Genomic DNA, 20,839 nt, shown 5'->3' on the forward strand with positions numbered 1-20,839 from the left:
GAAGAAACTGAGGCCAACAATAAAAGTTGAATGTCTGACCCAAGGGCCAGGAAACTCAAAGAAAAATTGCTTATTATTATTGTAAGTAACTCTTAGTCTCCAAGGATGAAATAATTGAAATTCAGTGTCCCTTGTAATCAAATGGTAGCCTAGCAGTGCATAATAAGTTTTGCAGTTTCTGGAAAAAGGAATCTCCCCACCTAACTTGTCTTTTAGAAGCAGAGTACATTCAGTCAAGCTGAGAGGACCATCACTCTGAAGGTCAGTTAGTTATTTGAAGAGATTTGGTCTGAAAAACAAAACCAAAACTTTTTTAGCATTGTCAGTCTCACTAAATAGGATTGTTACGCTTCAAGGATAAAGCCCTATTTCTTAGTTTCTTCTATTTTTTTTTTTAATCTGAAAAGCCCGACTGTGATACATTCTCACTAGATGACTAGAGAACTGTCATACAGAGAATTCTTACTAGATGAAAAGGGCTGAGATATTTTTTCTTCTAAATTTGATTATAAGTTTTTATTTAAAAAATTTTAACTGTAAACCAAAAGCAGTCTCTTCAAAGGGAATGGCAGGAGTAAAGATAATTAAGTTTTCAGGTGGGCAAACATTCACTATTTTATTAGGAGATTTATGCACAATTTATAGCGTTTTTCTAGCTTATTCCACATCTTCATATGGGAAGCCTCAGTCATAACGTAGCTCTTTGATTTTCTCACCTGACGATCACCCTGTGATCTGTTTAATTGTATGTAAGATACACTTATTTGATACATTTAACGTTTAACAAGTACATTTAACATCCAACAAGTACATTTAACATCAAGCATGACTTAAGACCAGGAAGGCTTTTTCATCTCTGGACCTCAGATTAGATGACAAATTTTCAATCTAGGCTCCTTGGAGACCTCCAGGATGAGGGGTTGGGAGTACCAAGCAGCATGAGAACAGAAGCTGTGTCTATATGGCTTATCTCTATTTTTCTAGAATCTAACATTATGTTTGGTGCAGAAGAGGCCCGTAAAAATATTTTAAAATATTTATGGTCGAAGGTGGTGGCTCACACCTGTAATCCCAACATTTTGGGAAGCTGAGGTCGGAGGATCACTTGAGGCCAGGAGTTTGAGGCCAGTCTGGGCAACATAGCAAGATCCTGTCTCTAAACAAACTTTTAAAATTTCAGCCAGGCATGATAGCATGTGCCTAGAGTCTTAACTCCGTGGGATGCTGAGACTAGAGGATTGCTTGAGCCCAAGAGTTTCAGGTTGCAGTGAGATGTGATTATACCACTGTACTTCAGACTGGGTGCCAGACTGAGACCCTATCTCAAAAATATGTATCATTGTTACTGTTTCTATAAAGTAAAGGGGTATAGTGCAGTTTTCTTACACGGATATATTGCATAGTGGTAAAGTCTGAGCTTTTAGTGTGATCATCACCTCAAGAGTGTGCATTATACCCATTAAGTAATTTTTTATCCCTCATCTCTCTCCCAACTTCTCACTTTTCTGAGTCTCTAATGTCTGTTGATCGACACTCTGTATACGTATGTACACATTATTTAGCTCCTGCTTATAAGTGAGAACATTGGTATTTGACTTTCTGTTTCTGAATTGTTTCACTTACGATAATGGCCTCCAGTTCTTTCCATGTTGCTGCAAAAGACATGATTTTGTTTTTTTGTGGCTGAATAGTATTCCATATTGTGTGTGTGTGTGTGTTGTTGTTGTTGTTATCCAATCATCTGTTGATGGACACTTAGGTTGGTTCCATATCTTTGCTGTTGTGAATAGTGCTGCAATAAACGTAAAAGTGCATGAAGATATAATGATCTTTTCCTTTGGGTATATACTCAGCAGTGGGATTGCCGAATTGAATGATATTTCTTTGAGAAATCTCCGTACTATTTTTCATACAGGGTGTACAAATTTATATTCCTACCAACAAGGTATAAACCTTTTTTTTCTCTACATCGTCATCAGCATCTATTATTTTTTGTCTTTTTAGCAATAGCCATTCTGACTGGTGTAAGATGATATCGTCTTGTAGTTTTAATTTGCATTTCTGTGATGATTAGTGATGTTGAACATTTTTTTATTTTTTTTTGGACATTTATATGTCTTCTTTTAAAAAATGTCTGTTCTTGCATTTCCTTTGCCTACTATTTATTTGAGTTACGTGTGTGTGTGTGTGTGTGTGTGTGTGTGTGTGTGTGTGATGGTTGTGTTAGTTCCTTATAAATTCTGGATATTGTTCCCTGCCAGATTCATAGTTTGCAAATATTTTCTCCTATTTTGCAGATCTTCTTATGCTCTTGAGTTGTTTCTTCTGCTGTGCAGAAACATTTTAGTTTAATTAAGTCCCATTTGTCTATTTTTGGTTTTGTTGCTTGCACTCTCGTAGTCTTAGTCGTGAACTCTTTGCATAGACCAATGTCTAGAAGAGTTTTCCCTAGGTTTTCTTAAAAAAAAATTTTTTTTTATTCCAATAGGTTTTTGGGGACCAGGTGGTGTTTGGCCACATGAATAAGTTCTTTAGTAGTTATTTCTGAGATTTTGGTGCACCCATCACCCGAGCAGTGAATACTTTATCCAATGTTTAGTCTTTTATGCCTCACCACACCCCCACCCTTTCCCCCAAGTCCCTAAAGTCCAGATGTATCACTCTTACGCCTTCATGTCCTCATAGCTTAGCTCCTACCTGAGTGAGAACATAGGCTGTTTGTTTTTCCATTCCTGAGCCACTTCACTTACAATAAGTCTCTGATGCCATCCAGGTTGCTGCAAATGCCATTATTTCATTCCTTTTCATGGCTGAATAGTATTCCATGGTGTGTGTACCACATGTGTATGTGTATCACATTTTCTTTATCCACTTGTTGATTAATGGACATTTGGGCTGGTTCCATGTTTTTGCATTTGCAAATTTTGCTGCTGTAAACATGCACATGCAAGTATCTTTTTCATATAATTACTTACTTTCCTCTAGGTAGATACCTAGTAATGGGATTGCTGGATCAAATAGAAGATCTACTTTTAGTTTTTTTAAGGAATCTTCATACTATTTTCCATAGTGGTTGTACTAGTTTACATTCCCATCAACAGCATAAAAGTGTTCCCTTTTTACTGCATCCATGCCAACATCTTTATTTCCTGACTTTTAAAATTCTGGCCGTTTTTGCAGGAGTGAGGTGGTATCACATTATGGTTTTCATTTGCGTTTCTCTGATACTTAGTGATGTTGAGCAATTTTCCATATGCTTGTTGGCAATTTGTATATCTTCGTTTGAGAATTGTCTACTTATGTCCTTAGCTCACTTTTTGATGGGATTTTTGTTTGTTTGTTTCTTGCTGATTTGAGTTCCTTGTAGATTGTGGATATTAGTCCTTTGTTGGATGTATAGATTATAAAAGCTTTCTTTCCTTCTGTGGGTTGTTAACTCTGCTGATTATTTCTTTTGCTATGCAGAAGCTTTTTAGTTTAATTAAGTCTCACATATTTATCTTTGTTTTTGATGCATTTGCTTTCAGGTTCTTGGTAGTGAAGTCTTTGGCTAAGCCAATGTCTGCAAGGGTTTTCCCGATGTTATCTTCTAGAATCTTTATGGTTTTGCATATTAGATTTAAGTCTTGGATTCATCTTGAGTTGACTTTTGTATAAGGTGAGAGATGAGGATCCAGTTTCATTCTGCATGTGTAGAATGTTTCATTCTGCATGCTAGGTATATTATCCTAGCACCATTTGTTGAATAGGGTATCCTCTCCTTTTCCTAGTTTATGCTTTTGTTTGCTTTGTTGATCAGTTAGCTCTAAGTATTTGGCTTTATTTCTGCGTCCTCTATTCTGTTCTATTGATCTATGTGCCTGTTTTTATACCAGTACCATGGTGTTTTGGTGACTATGGCCTTATAGTATAGTTTGAAGTCAGGTAATGTGATGCCTTCAGATTTATTCTTTTTGCTTAGTCTTGCTTTGGCTATGGGGGCTCTTTTTTTTGTTCCATATGAAGTTTAGGATTTTTTTTAGTTCTGTGAAGAATGATGGTGGTATTTTGATGGGAATTGCATTGGATTTGTAGATTGCTTTTGGCAGTATGGCAATTTTCACAATATTGATTCTACCCATCCATGAGCATGGGAGTGTTTCCATTTGTTTGTGTCATCTGTGATTTCTTTCATCAGTGTTTTGTAGTTTTCCTTGTAGAGATTTTTCACTTACTTGGTTACATGTATTCCTTGGGTTGCTTTTTTTTTTTTTTTTTTTTTTTTTTTTTTGGTAGCTATTGTAAATGGAATTGCCTTCTTGATTTGGTTCTGAATGTGATTGTAATTGGTGTACAGAAATGCCATAGACTTTGGTGTGTTGATTTTGTATCCTGAAATTTTACTTAATTTGTTCATCTAATCTAACAGTATTTTGGATAAGTCTAGCATTTTCTAGGTATAAGATCATATGGTCAGCAAACCAAGATAATTTGAATTTCTTTTTTCCAATGTGGGTGCTATTTTTTTTTTTTTCTCTTGCCTGGTTGCTCTGGGTAGGGCTTCCAGTACTATGTTGAATAGGAGTGATGAAAGTGGGTGTTCTTGACTTGTATCAGGTTTAGGGGAATTGCTTTCAACTTTTCCCCATTCAGTATGATGTTGGCTGTAGATTTGTCATATGTGGCCTTTATTATTTTGAGGTAGGATTCTTCTATGCCTCATTTGTACAGGGTTTTTATCATGATAGAATGCTGACTGTTTTCAAATGCTTTTTCTGCATCTATATAGATGATCTGGTTCTTAAAAATTTTATGTGGGTACATAGTAGGTGTTTATATTTGTGGAGCACATGAGATATTTTAAAATAGGCATACAATACATAATAAGCATATCATGGAAGCTGAGGTTTGAGTTTGGAAAAATGCTTTGGAAAAATGCACTTCCTGGAGCCTTTCCTTCTTATACCCTGCCAGCCTTTCTCCAAGTTAGCACCAGAGCTAAGGAGGGACAAAGTGCTCTTCCATGGCCTGGAATGCATGGTCCCCCAGTGGAAAGCTGGATCACAGAGGAACGCTCTCTCCCCGTCTCTCATATTAGGGCTTTACTCACAGTTCTCAGTCAGTTGTTGCCATGCAAGCTGTCTACCCACCTTCTCTTCACTGAGATCTTTCCTTTTCCAGCGAATTCCTCTGTTCTTTCTTGAATAAAAGATTATAGTGTGAATATCTGTGCACTGTTTTGCTTTTTCTATGTGAAATACTTTTAAATACTTTTAGGAGAAATTAGATGCAGACCCTGTTGTTTTACCAGTTTCAACCAAAATATCTTCACTCTTACCTGTTTTATAAATTGAATTTCTATATAAGATTGTGTCTTGAAAAAGATAGATTCCACTGCTAAATATTTAAATAACACTGAATTGAATAGTTAATATCCAAATTCCTTTCTAGACTGGGTACTTTTTTTTTCTTTAAAAAGATGAGCATTAGAATCATGGAGTGAAATACACGTTGATCTCTGCTTGAAGCCCCACTAAAGTGACAAAAAAGGAATAAAGCTGATATAAACCTACAGGAAAAAAGAGAACGTAAGAGGAGATGGAAGCAGATGAGAGCTTTAGTGAACTTGAGAAAGATAATAAAGCAGATGGGTGAGTGATAACTGATTTACAAAACAGAAAGCTGAAAGCTACGTGCCTAAGATGTATATAGGAAAGAAGGGAGAGGGTAAGGTATAGGCTAGGAGAAGCAAGGTAACTGAACCTACAGAATCTCATAAATGCTCAAGATTTGGAGGCCTCAAACTACCTCTGAAGGCATGGTATAGGTGAAGATTAAAATGGGAAGATTGGTTGACAGTGTGCATAAAGAGAAATAGGCCCCAGGTTTCTTTCTCTTCACTGGTACAGCCACAATATTCCTCTCCACAGTCAAGACATAAGAAAATAGACTCGATTTGGTGGAACATCGAATCAGGAAGGTTCTAGATTTAGGGGACAACAAAGGACAGGGTGATATGATGTGATGAAAACAGAGGGATGAATTGAAAGTCTTCACGTTAAGTTATGAAATCCCCAGATACCATCCCTACTTGGTTTCTGAAACACTGGAAGAACAGCATGGACTTCTTCAGGTTCAGAAAAGTGTGGACTCTTTAGAAGATATCTCTCTGAGAGCATTTACCAGCCTGAGAATCCTAAGGATGTTAACATTTCCTTAACAAAATGGTGGGAATGAGCTCTACCAGTTGACAATCCTGGAATCTACAGAAAAAGCTTAAGTTGACTTGTAATGTTTCACACTTAAATGTGAACATATAGCAAGGCAGTAGCCAGTATCTGAAGAAATCTAACCAAAAAGAGAAACCAGGACAAAAATATACAAAAAACTTAGAAACAGACAGTGTAGGCAAGAAAATAAAAATTCAAAAACTATGTATCCACAAAAATTTTTTAAATTAAATAATATTAAAATTTTAAAAGATAGCAGAGAAGATATTACCTCCATGAAACAAATAATACAGAGAGTGAGAAAGAGCTCTTGAAGTTATAATTTCAATGACAGAAATAAAAATTCAGTAGAACGTTTGGAAGGTAAAAGTGAGGAAATTTAGCAGAATATAATTAATAAACGATAAGAAAACAAAATGATCCATCTAAGTGGTTCAGCACCTAACAAATAGAAATTCCAGGAGAAAAGAACAGAAAATGAAAAAAATTATCAAATAAGAAAAATATCTAGAGAGAATCAAACCGACAACTTATAAAGTATCAGAGAAAAGAGTGATGTCATATTTTTCAATATATCTAAAAGCTAGAGGACAATAAAGTCTGAACCTAAAATTATTTCTCTATCCAAACTATCAATCAAGTGTAAGAAAGGAAGAAAGACATTTGCAGGCATCCAATATCAAAAAATGAGGTCTGAAAAATATCTACCTCCCATGACTTTCCTTAGGAAGTTCTTATAGAATATGCTTCATCAAATGTAAGAGTCAACCAAGAAAGAGAAAGGCATGAACTTCAGGTGATAGGAAATCCAATATAGGAGAGAGGTTAAGGGGATTCCCAAGGTCACTGAATGATAGCTGGGCAACAGGCCTGGAAAACAATCCATTCAGACTAGAATGAGTCAGAGAGTTCCAAGGGGTGAGTAAACATCTCCTAGAGAGGAATGGAACTAATGGATAACCCAGTTAGATTTGATCATAATGAGAGGAATTTAGGGATGTTCCTTTAGTGAGTTTAGGGATGAATTAGAAAAAAGTTATTAGAAAACTAAACAAAGTCAAAAATCGAGGGCAATTATTAACTCCTGGAAAACAAGAAGTCATTTTTTTTTTTTCATGGAAAAGAAAATTTATTTAGAATTTGTTCTGTTCACAGTTATTGAATACAAAAAACTCCACACAGATATGTTTGAGTATTTCACTTTTTAAAAGATTGATTTTTATTTTTATTTATTTTATTGCATTTTAGGTTTTGGGGTACATGTGAAGAACATGCAAGATTGTTGCATAGGTGCATACGTGGCAGTGTGATTTGCTGCCTTCCTCCCCTTCACCTATATGTGGCATTTCTCCCCAAGCTATCCCTCCCCAACTCCCCACCCACCCGCTGTCCCTCCCCTATTTCCCCTCAACAGACCCCAGTGTGTAGTGCTCCCCTCCCTGTGTCCATGTGTTCTCATTGTTCAACACCCGCCTATGAGTGAGAACATGTGGTGTTTGATTTTGTGTTCTTGTGTCAGTTTGCTGAGAATGATGGTTTCCAGATTCATCCATGTCCCTACAAAGGATGCGAAATCATCGTTTTTGATGGCTGCATAATATTCCATGGTGTAGATGTGCCACATTTTCCCTGTCCAGTCTATCATCGATGGGCATTTGGGTTGGTTCCAGGTCTTTGCTATTGTAAACTGTGCTGCAATGAACATTCGTGTGCATGTGTCCTTATAGTAGAACGATTTATAAACCTTTGGATATATACCCAGTAATGGGATTGCTGGGTCAAATGGAATTTCTATGTCTAGGTCCTTGAGGAATCGCCACACTGTCTTCCACAATGGTTGAACTAATTTACACTCCCACCAACACTGTAAAAGTGTTCCTATTTCTCCACATCCTCTCCAGCGTCTGTTGTCTCCAGAATTTTTTTTTTTTTGAAAGCAAAACATTTATTCATTTACTTCTGCTGTGGTTTTGTTGACTGCGGAATTCCATGGGAAGGGATTGTTCAGGAAGGTCCTGAAGCTGGAGACCCAGGAGGAGCTGGTGGGGCTGTTGGTTAAGCCTGAGGGTGGTGGAGGTGGAGACCTGAATTTTTAATGATCGCCATTCTAACTAGCATGAGAGCTTCTTCTATCTCTTAACCAGAGAGGAAAGAGAAACAGAGATCCACATGTCCTTTCCAGTAATTTCAACCAAGAAATTTTTAGCTTTGAAACCCTGAAAATGCTGTGTATAGTGGTTTGACCCCATTCCTGACCCTGATTTAGTTTGATTGCGACTTGGAACAGAGACAGTGATGTTTTTCCTTCTTACGTCACAGATGAGTAGACTGAATGAATGAGTTGGCATTTGTATGGCTTCATTAGATCCCGAATTAGAAGATGCCCTTTTGCATTTCAAGTTCAGTGTATTAGTCTCCTTTATAGCAGAGGTCAGATTAAAGCCTTGAGATCAGTGATCCTCACAGTTGAGCATGCATCAGAATTACTTAGAGGGCTTAAAATACAGGTTTGGTATGTATCCAAGAATTTGTATTTCTGCAACTTCCTACATGATGCTGATGCTCTGGGTCCAGACTGCACTTTAAGAACTGTGGTTTTAAAGCCCTTGAGCCGTGAAAGGGTTATTGTGCACACTCACCCCAATTTATAATCCAAACAGAACAATACTAAACTGTAAAATAAAAATTTTAATTCTTAAAATTATAGAGAATGTACAGGCTGTATGCTAAAATGAAGTGTTTATATCCTAGATTTTTTTTCCTCTTTCTTTCTGTGATCCTATCCTGTGTGATGGGCTATCCGGCACTGTGTATAAAAGTTAATGAGCTTCCTTAGAACTGGTATTGTATTTCTGCCTGATCCTCAGCATCCACATCAGGCATTTAGAGAGGTCTGGCAGGTTCAAGGCATTGCATAAAGAGGAGTTGGAGATTGAGACTCATTTGGAATATGGCCCTTGTCACGAGGTGGGCTCCTGGACAAACCAGTGCAAAGTTTTGTGAAAATACCAGGGAGTACCTACTAGGTGCTTTTTCATACATGGAAAACAAATTGTCTTACATGAAGGCCCCTCATTTACAAAACCCTAAATTCCCATCAAAATTTCCCATGGGATACAAGAAGCAAGATCAGACGTGAACAGGATATTAAGTGATTCTAGGCAGAATTAGAAAAAAGAAAGAGGGAAGAAATGAAAAGGGAACAGAAAAAAAGGCCATGGGGAATGGCCAGTAATATAGCCAATAGCTGTTTTACTCAGGGCAAAGACTTTGAAACATGACATTTCCATAGTTGAAATTTGTATCCTCGATTTCTTTTCCTCTTCTTCCTTCCCTATAAATGTTTATAGAGCTTGTATTATAAGCCAGATGTCACAGATAGAGTGACAAAGAAAACAAGTCCCTGTCTTAATGATTTCCCGGTCTAGTCAGGGAGGAAGATAATTACAGAACACTGTGATGAGTACACCACACACTGTGAACAAGGCAAATGTGTGTTGGGTATGTACTGGGGCACAAACCCAGTGCAATGTACAGTATCCTGCTACAAAGTATATAACCTTCAATGAAACCATAATGCATATGTATTAAATGAATTAATGATTGGTGAGTTTATCTTTTAGCTATGTAAACTTGATTACTGGAGCTTCTTTCTAGTTAACAGGAATATACATAATGTTCTTTGCTATGAGTATGCTAATAAGAGTAATTAATAATATTGTTAGAAGGATTTATTTATATTACAAAGTATTTTCCTTGGCACCTCCCCTTGCTACACATGGATCAAATGGAGCTGTCTGGCAAGGTAGCAGACATGTAGCAGGTTCTCTGCAAGTTGCCACTAATCCTGAATCTGTTGCATTTGGAGTTTTAAAGAAGTTGCAGAAATTTAAATTTTTCACAAGACATAAATCTTTATAAGATGCAAGCAGAAGGGATAATGGAAAACAGATATTGTGTATCCACATCAAAATGATCCAAGTGGCTTATGATCCAAAATATCCCTTCTCTCTTCAATGAAAGTGGTCGTAATGTGTCAGTAACTAAAGATAAAACATGTTGAAATCTCTGTGAGATTAGCATGAGAAATTTTTGTCTCTCAAGGTGAAAAACAACAGTAGTGCAAGATTGACTGTCAGTCATCACCACACTTAATGGCTTAAGAGTTTGGAGTTTAAGCAAGGGAAGTTTCTAAGGGATTCAGAAGCCCTGATGCTTTCTCTGGTCTGTATCAGTGTTATTGTTTAGCAGAGACTAAGGACTTATTACCAAAGTTCTATGGAAGAATTGAGGGGTAACAATTTTCAAAAAGCGAAACTGATCAGACATATCAATACGCTAAAGAAATCTGAATCGGAAGAGAGGTTTTGGAGCATCTGTGAAATTCTAATTACTTCTGTAACAACATCCAGTTTAGATATACAAAGCCTTTTTATAAATATAGTTTACCAAGGACATGTATAATTCTGCTGATAACTTTTCTCTAGAAGTACAGCTAATATGCCTGGGTGCTGTGGCTCACACCTGTAATCCCAGCACTTTGGGAGGCCGAGTTGGGTGGATTACCTGAGGTCAGGTGTTTAAGACCAGCATGGCCAATATGGTAAAACCCTGTCTCTACTAAAAAAAAAAAAAAAAAAAAAAAAAAAATTAGCTGGGCGTCACGGTGAGTGCCTGTAATCCCAGCTATTTGGGAGTAGGGGCTGAGGCAGGAGAATAGCTTGAACCTGGGAGGTGGATGTTGTAGTGAGCCAAGATCATGCCACTTTACTCCAACTGCAGTGAAAAGAGCAAGACTCTGTCTCAAAAAAAAAAAAAAAGAAGTACAGCTAATTTCTCAAACATTTAAGAATGTTAAATCTGTAGATTGCCTTGGCTCATATGTAGTTAGTTACTAAGATATGGAGACAGAATTTTCACTTCTAAGAAGTTCAAAGAAAATGAAGTTAGAGGTCATCTTGTCTTTCTTACTGAGCAATGATGATCCTAAACAGTTACTATAGTAACATCTGATTTGGTATCTGAGCAGTAAAAACACATATCCAGTTCTACATTTCAAGTCACTGCTTTCAAAGCACTCCCCTTGCTTAAAGTGACCTTTTCAGATTGTGTTTTAAAAAAATATAATAGTGTCAGAATCTACAAAGAACTAAAACAGATTCACAAGAAAAAAACAAACAAACCCATCCAAAAGTGGGCAAAGGATATGAACAGACACTTTTCAAAAGAAGACATATATGAAGCCAACAAACATATGAAACAATGCTCATCATCACTGGTCATTAGAGAAATGCAAATTAAAAACACAGTGAGATACCACCCCATGCCAGTTAGAATGGCGATCATTAAAAAATCTGGAGACAACAGATGCTGGAGAGGATGTGGAGAAATAGGAACACTTTTACAGTGTTGGTGGGAGTGTAAATTAGTTCAACCATTGTGGACGACAGTGTGGCCATTCCTCAAGCATCTAGAAATAGAAATTCCATTTGACCCAGCAATCCCATTATTGGGTATATACCCAAAGGACTATAAATCATTCTGTTGTAAAGATAAATGCACACACATGTTCATCGCGGCACTGTTCACAATAGCAAAGACCTGGAACCAACCCAAATGTCCATCAGTGATAGACTGGACAAAGAAAATGTGGCACATATACACCATGGAATACTATGCAGCCATAAAAAATGATCAGTTGGTATCCTTTGTAGGGACATGGATGAACCTGGAAACCATCATTCTCAGCAAACTGACCCAAGAACAGAAAAACACCGCATGTTCTCACTTATAGGTGGGTGTTGAACAATGAGAACACGTGGACACAGAGAAGGGAGCACCACACACCAGGGTCCTTTGGCAGGGTCTGGGGGAGGGATAATGGGAGGGAGGATGGGGAGGGATAATGTGGGAAGAAATGTCAGGTATAGGTGATGGGGGGTTGAAGGCAGTAAACTACCTTGCCATGAATGTACTTATGCAACAATCTTGCATTATCTGCACATGTACCCCAGAATATAAAGTACAATTAAAAAAAAAAATTATATATGTATATTTTTTATTTTATATATATATAAAACCACATATATATGTGTGGTTTTATATATAGATTAAAAAACCATTTTATGTATATATATATACACCACATATATATCTAAGGTACAATTAAAATATATATATTATATATGTATATTTTTTATTTTATATATAAGTGGTTTTATATATATATTAAAAAATACATATATGTATATTTTTAATTGTACTTTAGATATATATGTGGTATATATATATAATGTTTATATATATAAGTGGTGTGTGTGTGTGTGTGTATATATGTGTATATGTATGTGTGTGTGTATATATATATATAAAACAGTGGTATTTTAACCCACAGGTTAAGAGTCAAACTCCAAACCTGGCACACAAGATTTTTTCTGGCCTTGGCCCTATATATCTAGGTTCATCAATCCATTCCTCACACCTTACATTCCAGTAACAGCAAACTTCTTGATTTTTCCATGAATATACTCAGTTGTTTCACACCTCTGAGCTTTCACACTGCTTGATTCTTTCTAGAGAACACTTTTCCCTCCTGATTGCTTGGCAACTCTACCTCTATCTTTGTATTCATTCATTAAGTGATTATTCAAAAAAAAAAGTTGTGTGCTATACTATGTGTTGGCCTCTGAGAACATTACAGTGAACACAACCTTTCCCTGCCCTCACAAATACTGGAATTACAAACCTTCTACTTCTCTGTAAAGCTTTCCTTGGACTGCCAACTGATTAGACCATGTCCGAATAAGGCAAATGCTCAGCTGTAACCAATAAAACTGCTTCTGTACCTCACCTTCCTTTTGTATTGATAAATGCTGCTTGCCCACACTGCAGAATAGAGTTCTCCAAACCTCTTGTTGTTAATGAGGGCTGTCCAGTTCATAAATCATTATTTGCTTAAATAAACAGTTAAGATTTGTCTCCAGAGGCTGGGGAGGGGAGAAGAGAGGAAGGTAGGAAGAGATTGGTCAATGAGTACAAAGTTACAATTAGGAGGAATAAGTTTTGGTATTCTGTTGCACAGTTCGGTGACTGTGGTTAGCAATATCATACTGTACATTTCAAAATAGCTAGAAGAAATTTTTGAATGTTCTTACCACAAAGAAATGATTAATGTATGAGATGATGGATATGCTAAATACACTGATTTGATTTAACATATACATTTATCAAAACACTACATTGTATCCCATAACTACAGGTACAATAATTATGTTAATAAAAGCAAAATTTTAAAAATTTTAAATATTTTAGAAATTAATTTGTTAAAGTTATTCCTTAAACCCTAGGTTCTAAAAACTTAATGTAACATAGGGCCTCTACAAAGACCATGTACCAATATAGTGATTTCAAAACTGGTTTTAAGGTAAATGCAGAAACTTTTTTATATATTTGTTTCTTATTCTGACCTCCCATAAAAGCTTGATACCTGTATTGGTCATCTATGGATGTATAACAAATTACTCAAAAACATATGGGCTGAAAACAATGATAATCATTTATTATCTCACATGGTTTCTGTGGGTCATGAATTCAGGAGAGTGTAACTGGCTGGTTCTGGCTCAGGGTCACTCATCAGTTTGCAGTTAGCTGTCAGCCAGGGCCACAGCCATCTGAAGACTTGACTGGAGTTGGAGGTTGCATTTCCCAGGTGACTCACACAACTGTCCTCAGATCCCCTCCAAATTGGCCTTTCCACAGGGAAGCTTGAGTGTCCTCAAGGCTACTAACTGTCCAACATTGCTGCATTGAGAACCTGGGTGTAGCTGATATTTCTACCCCAGACCTGCTTGATGGTCTTCATATGGTCTCTGCTCCTTCTCATTATCAACTTTTTATATAAAGTCAGGGCAGGATTAATCTTTTTTTTTTTTGACAGGATTTCCCTCTATTGCTGGGCTGGAGTATAGTGGCACAATGATGGTTCATTGCAGACTTGACCTCCTGGTCGCAGGGTAATCCTCCTGCCTCAGCCTCTCACATAGCAGGGACTACAGGCATGTGCCACCATGCCTGGCCAATTTTTTTTTTTTGTATTTTTTGTAGAGATGACATTTTGCCATGTTGCTCAGGCTGGTCTTGAACTCCTGGGCTCAAGTGGTCCACCTAACTCGGCCTCCCAAAGTGCTGGGATCACAAATGTGAACTGCCATCCTCTGCCAGATTCATCTTACTGGCAGAAGCTTGTCATATTCCTACACCCTAGTGACATGGGAGACTGGTAAGTTAGTCTCTGGCCTTCATGGCTTTAATGGGAGTCAGGCTCTGTCTCACAAAGTAGAAGATTCCCCTTATAAGGGAAATGAGACTGTAAGGCCAAAAATAACAAATATTTACTGTAAACAGTTTCCTATAAGTAGCAGGTTTGCTTTTCCAAGTTGATCCACTTTTCCCCAGCTGTTTAATTTTGGTGTAGACAGTGGGGTCCTGTTGATACACTGAGAAGCTGCCCCATGCAAAGCACTGTGATGGAAATCATGGGGAGGCAGTGTAAATTTGCCCTGGGTCTTCTGTAGCAATAATGCAACTTTATATATATCATTGCATTTAAGCTTTACTAGAGTCATAGAAGGTAGGGTTTTTGTTTTTGTTTTTTTTTTTGTCAATGAAACAACTGAGTTACAAATTTTTACCTTTCGAAATATCACAGAATCGGGATTCAAACCCAAGTCCTCTAAGACAGCTCACATACTTGTCCTAATATGCCCCAGGTCCCTTCCTATTGGAAAGCATTTGAGGTTGCTCTCTCCTGGATCCATCTTCTTCCTTTTCCTCCTGTGCTTTTCTACTCCAGCCTCCTAATGTGGTTTGCCATTGACACAGCTGATGCTACAGAGTTGACAACAACTTCCTTGGGCGGTGGCTTTTGCCCTGTACCAATAAAATCAATTCTCTGAAAGAGCTTGGGATGGACAAGAAGTGATAGGGATGGTCATGTCATTATTTCTAATACTGCTTTTATCAAATACCCAACTTGTTAAAGGAACCAAGACAATCATCTCCATACCCTCAACCTTATCCACTTCAGCCTTTAGGCTGGGTTTTCTAGGAAGGAGTCTCTGACAGAGTTGAGTAGGCAGGACTTTTATGCAGGAGTGTCCTTGGGATTGACCCTGTGGACAGAAGGAGAGAAGGATACAGGATGAGGCTGAGGGAGAAGTTGAGCAGCAATGCAGGCCTGACAAGCCTTAGCCAAACCCACAGGGAGCTCTGGACTCATCAGAGTTGCCAGTGTAGGCCATAATGGTTAGGCTCTCTACCTCTACCATGATCATTCATTAAAGGTTGCTACTTGGAAAGACATGATTTGGGGTAAGGTAGATTTCTGCAGCTAAAGAACTTCCTGAAGGGGCCACAGCTGGAGGCTGTCTGTCTACTCCCAGCAGACTGTCTCACTTCCTGTTTTTGTAAATAAAATGTTACTGGAACACAGCCATGTTCATTCATTCACCTCTTGCCTTTGGCTCTTTTCATGCTACTGCAGCAGACTTGAGTAGCTGTAACAAAAATTCTATGGTCTATAAAGTCTAGAATATTTGCTACCTGTCCGTTTACAGAAAAAGGTTTGCTGACTTAGTCTAGGCAAATCTTCCATCATGTCCCATTCCAAGGAGTAGGAGGAGAAATGTGGGCCATGAGGACATGCCTTTGCAATAATTGCAAATAAGTTGGCAAAGAGTGGTATCAGTCAGTTAACTGCTATTTCCTGAGTATTTCTTAGGAAATTAAGAGCAAGAGGAGGGTTAAAGATTCAGTAAGAAGCATTCTAAATGTACAATGCACCAAGGGCAGTGTCTGTGAGGATTCCTGAGTAAGCGATGTCTCAGGTGCTTAAGTGAAATCTTGCTTGCCACAGTATCCACCTCTGCAGTCCCTGCATCAGCTCTTTGTTACCCACATGGCAGGATGTTTAGCAGGGAAGGCAAACACCGGTTTTTCTTTTGTGATCAAGGTCATTTGTCCAGCAAATGAAATGGGCAAAAGGAAATTTTAGAAGAAATTTTTGAAAGAAATGAGAGAAGAAACTCTCTCTGCTGATGAAATGTCAGAATGATCAAGCTGTTACTCCTTCAGGGAAAATACCTTTGCTGGGAAGAGACCATAGAAGTAGGAGGAATACTGACAATATTATTATGAGCTTTGCTTTGCACTCTTAGGAAACACAGCATCTAGTTGCTTAATGTGCCTTCATATCATTTTGTCAAAACATCCCTATGGGATATTGTCAAGTGTCATAATCATCATCGTTCTATATTTCACAGATGAGAAAAGAGACTTCAGGATGATCTAGCCTGACATATCATGCTGGTAACATTTACTGTTGGTCCCAGCAATTTGTTGGACCCAAATCTCTTAGCATTTGGTCCCTTTGGTTGCTCTTTATCTTTGTTAGCATAGGCATTGTCTTCCCAAGTAAATGCTATGCCTCTGACCTATGTCTTCTATCAGATCACAGAATGTTAGAATTGAGGAAAGGCCTTCAGTGTAATGAAACTACTGAAATATAAAATGAGGGAAGTGAGACCCAGGGAGGTGACCTGAACTGCTGAAAGAACTAAAAAAATAACTGTGGTCCCCTAACTTGAAGGCTATTGCTTTTTCCACAGACCTCATTATACCTCTTTGTATGCCCCATACGTAGTATAGTGTCTTATGTGTATGTACTCCATAGTACTACTAGGGATTATCCGTATAGCTCTCCTATCTTCTCAAATGACTGCAAGCTTTTTATAGCTGAAGAATCACAGCTACTATTTATATTGCTTTTGATTTTAACTCCCACCTATTGAGCATATGAAATATATGCCTTAAAAACCAAGAAAAAGACAAGCAAATTAAACCCATGTGCAGAAGGTGCAGGTTTGTTACATAGGTATACATGTGCCGTGGTGGTTTGTTGCATCATCTACATTAGTTATTTCTTCTAATGCTATTCCTCCCCTAGCCCTCCACCCCTGACAGGTCCCAGTATGTGACGCTCATCTTCCTTTGTCCATGTTCTCATTGTTCAGCTCCCACTTATGAGTGAGAACATGTGGTGTTTGGTTTTCTGTTCCTGTGTTAGTTTGCTAAGAATGATGGTTTCCAGCTTCATCCATGTCCCTGCAGAGGACATGAACTCATTTTTTTATGGCTGCATAGTGGATATGTGTCACATTTTTCTTTATCCAGTATATCACTGATGGATATTTGGGTTGGTTCCAAGTCTTTGCTATTGTGAACAGTACTGCAGTAGACATATATGTACATGTGTCTTTATAGTGGAATGATTTATAATCCTTTGGGTATATACCTAGTAATGGGATTGCTGGGTCAAATGGTATTTCTAGTTCTAGATCATTGATGAATCGCCACACTGTCTTCCTCAGTGGTTGAACTAATTTACACTCCCACCAACAGCGTAAAAGCATTTCTATTTCTCCACATCCTCTCCAGCATCTGTTGTCTCCTGACCTTTTAATGATCACCGTTCTAACTGGTGTTAGATGGTATCTCGTGGTTTTGATTCGCATTTCTCTAATGACCAGTGATGATGAGTTTTTCTTCATATGTTTGTTGGCCACATAAATGTCTTCCTTTGAGAAGTGTCTGTTCATATCCTTCACCCACTTTTTGATGGGGTTTTTTCTTATAAATTTGTTTAAGTTCTTTGTAGATTCTAGATAGATACTAGCCCTTTGTCAGATGAATAGATTGCAAAAATTTTCTCCCATTCTGTAGGCTGCCTGTTCACGCTGATGATAGTTTCTTTTGCTGAGCAGAAACTCTTTAGTTTAATTAGGTCCCATTTGTCAATTTTGGCTTTTGTTGCCATTGCTTTTGGTGTTTTAGTAATGAAGTCTTTTCCCATGCCTGTGTCCTGAATGGTATTGCCTAGGTTTTCTTCTAGGGTTTTTATGGGTTTCAGTCTTATGTTTAAGTCTTTAATCCATCTGGAGTTAATTTTTGTATAAGGTGTAAGAAGTACAAGATCTGAATGTGCCTATCATATTCTACAGGACATAGATTTTCTATATACAAAATCATGTTATCTGCAAATAGAGATAAATTTTCTTTTTTTTCTATTTGGATGCCTTTGATTTCTTTTTCTTGCCTAATTTCCCTGTCTTTAACCTGTAGTACAGTGTTACATAAAAGTGGCAAGAGAAGACATTCTTGTCTTGTTTCTGATCTTAGGAGGAAAGGTGTACTATCCTTTTTTCATGTTACTGCATTTGACTTACTAGTATTTTAATAAAGGCAAAATTAGTTTTTAAAAATTAACATTGGGATTAAGGATTCAGCTATTTTTCAGAAAGCAAATATTTAAGAAAGCAGAGCTCTAGAACCAGGAATTCATGGACATGAGACCAGTGTAGTTACCCAGGGCCCCAGGTTCAGAAAGGAGCCCGCATACGGAGTTTCATAAAAGTTTATCTTTGAATTTGTGTTCTATGAGTGAAAGCTGATAGGACAATGGAACACAGGCCCAGGGCTTAAAGCCTTGCTCATGTGCTGTCTTGCCTTTCAGACATCTACCTGGGAAGATTCCTCTGCCACCCATTCCTTAATCCCCACCCCATAACCACTGCAACCATCCATTCCCAGTGCGGTCCTAGGTAATAGTGGGAAAGGGTTGGAGTGAGGTAAGACTGCCAGGTCCCTATAAGTGTCTGCACTCCCTTGGAGAGTATCTGTCCTAGTTCCTGGGGGAGAATGGCATTTAAATACCCAAAAAAAAGCACAGTGACAGGTCCAAAGAGACATGCAGACCCCCAAAAAACCAAGCTATCCTCTCGTTTCTTGAACAAGGATTTCTGCATTGTCATTTAGCACTGGGCCCCACAAATTATGTAGCTGGCCTCTCTAGAGCCTTACTACTCAGAGTGTGGTTGGAGGACCAGCAGCACTGGTATCACCTGGGAACTTATGGAAACTGCAGAATCCCGAGTCCTACCCAAACCTACTAAAGAAGAATCTGCATTTTAACAAGATCCCTGGATGATTTGTATGACATTAAAGTTTGAGAAGCAGTGGTCTAGAACACACTCTGGGATTCAGTGACCTATTGGAGGACATCTGTGTTTCTAGCCCCAATTATTTTTGTTGTGATTGTCCTTTCCTTTGACATAAAGAAACTGTTCATGTTGGAAGATGGGATGCGGAGAGAAAGTAAGCTGGCCCATGAGAAACACTGAAAAGGAAATTGCTCTGAGCACCAAGCTTTGCCATTCCTGTTGCTTGAAATCATACTTGCCCTGTTTTCTACCCTTGGGCTTAAGGCTTAGCATCTTTCCTAGCAGCGCTGAGTGCCTTGTTGAGAGGAACAGTAGCCAGCTTAAAACAAATTGCAGCTCTCCTGGAAACTGCTTTGACCTTTATTTGCATAAATCTTCAGAACTTGCTTGCTCTGGAAAAGATGGGAAAGGAGCACCTTATTTTTATTCTTGGCAGAACTGATTTTTGAGCCTGCATGTGAGTGTTTTGGTATGGTATGGTTGGTGTTGTTTTGGTAACTTTTCAGGTTCTAGGAAAGATTATTGTAAAAAGCAACCAACAGGAATATGAAATAAACTTCTATGCCTTCCTCTTGCCCACTCCCCAAGCTTCCCTGGGGAAAAGTATCTGTCCTGGCCAGAGCTAGTGGGAAGGTTGGAGCTGACAGAAAGTTGCAGTGAGGGATGAGGCAGTTTTCCTCTCCAGGTATGGAAGGGGAATCTCCAGGAGTGAGAGAAAGGGGAGCAATCAGTCGCTGGTACTTGTGTTTTTATCATGAAGGCATGACTGGTGAACTTATTGTGAGCAACATAGTGTTGATCTGGATGATGTCCTTTACAAAGTTTGTACCTGTTAATCCAGTATTTTTATATCTAGGGATTTAGTCTAAGGAAAGATCAGAGACTTTGGCAAAGAATTAAGCTGGAGAATATTCATGTCAATTATATCTGTAAGAGCAAGAAGTTCAAAGTGGGATGCATGCGTCAACAGGTAGCGCAAAAGGAGAGTGGATGTGAGACACATTAGAATTTGCATTTCACTTTTCACATTTAGAAAATAGAAGAAAAAACTTTCCTGATATGTCAAATGGGGACTCCACCTTGCTTCTTTACTGGGTCCCTATGTCAGGCAGGCAGATGTTATGTGAAATCTGTTGAGAAAAGAATGGGAATTTCATAACATGAGTCTCTTCTCTCTGACATAGCAACTGCATGGATATAATTTATGAATCATCATTAGAGTGGGCAGTTTTTTTTACCAATGGGGTGTGAAGCACCTTGTGAGAGATCTAAGGAAGTGCACAGGGAGGACTTCGCCCCCAGTTCCAGGGAGGAAAGAGCAGCACAGAAGCCAAATTGTAAATCCAGCTCTATGGATTGCCCTGAGCTCTTGCTAATGGGCCAGTTTTAGCTTCCTTCTCCTCCTCTTCCTCCTCCTCCTCTTCTTCTTATTCCTTCTTCCTCCTTCTTTCTTCTTTCTTCTTCTTCTTTCTTCTTCTTCTTCAACTAAGCTTATTGAAAAAACTCCTCCTAGTCATTTAGTCAAACATCCACATCTGCTAAAAGAGATGGCCAAAAGGTCCTCAGGAGCACTTG

The 20,839-nt window shown here is 38.2% G+C and overlaps 1 protein-coding gene across 6 annotated transcripts in view; it reads left to right on the plus strand.

Moving 5' to 3' along the window:
- Window positions 1–20,839, plus strand: part of NEK11 (NIMA related kinase 11) — a 313,205-nt gene that overhangs the window by 209,900 nt on the left and 82,466 nt on the right. The window lies entirely within an intron of this gene.

The sequence above is a fragment of the Aotus nancymaae genome, unplaced genomic scaffold, assembly GCF_030222135.1.
Source record: "Aotus nancymaae isolate 86718 unplaced genomic scaffold, 86718_ANA_hifiasm-v0.15.2.pri h1tg000019l, whole genome shotgun sequence".
In the NCBI taxonomy this organism is placed as follows: domain Eukaryota; kingdom Metazoa; phylum Chordata; class Mammalia; order Primates; family Aotidae; genus Aotus; species Aotus nancymaae.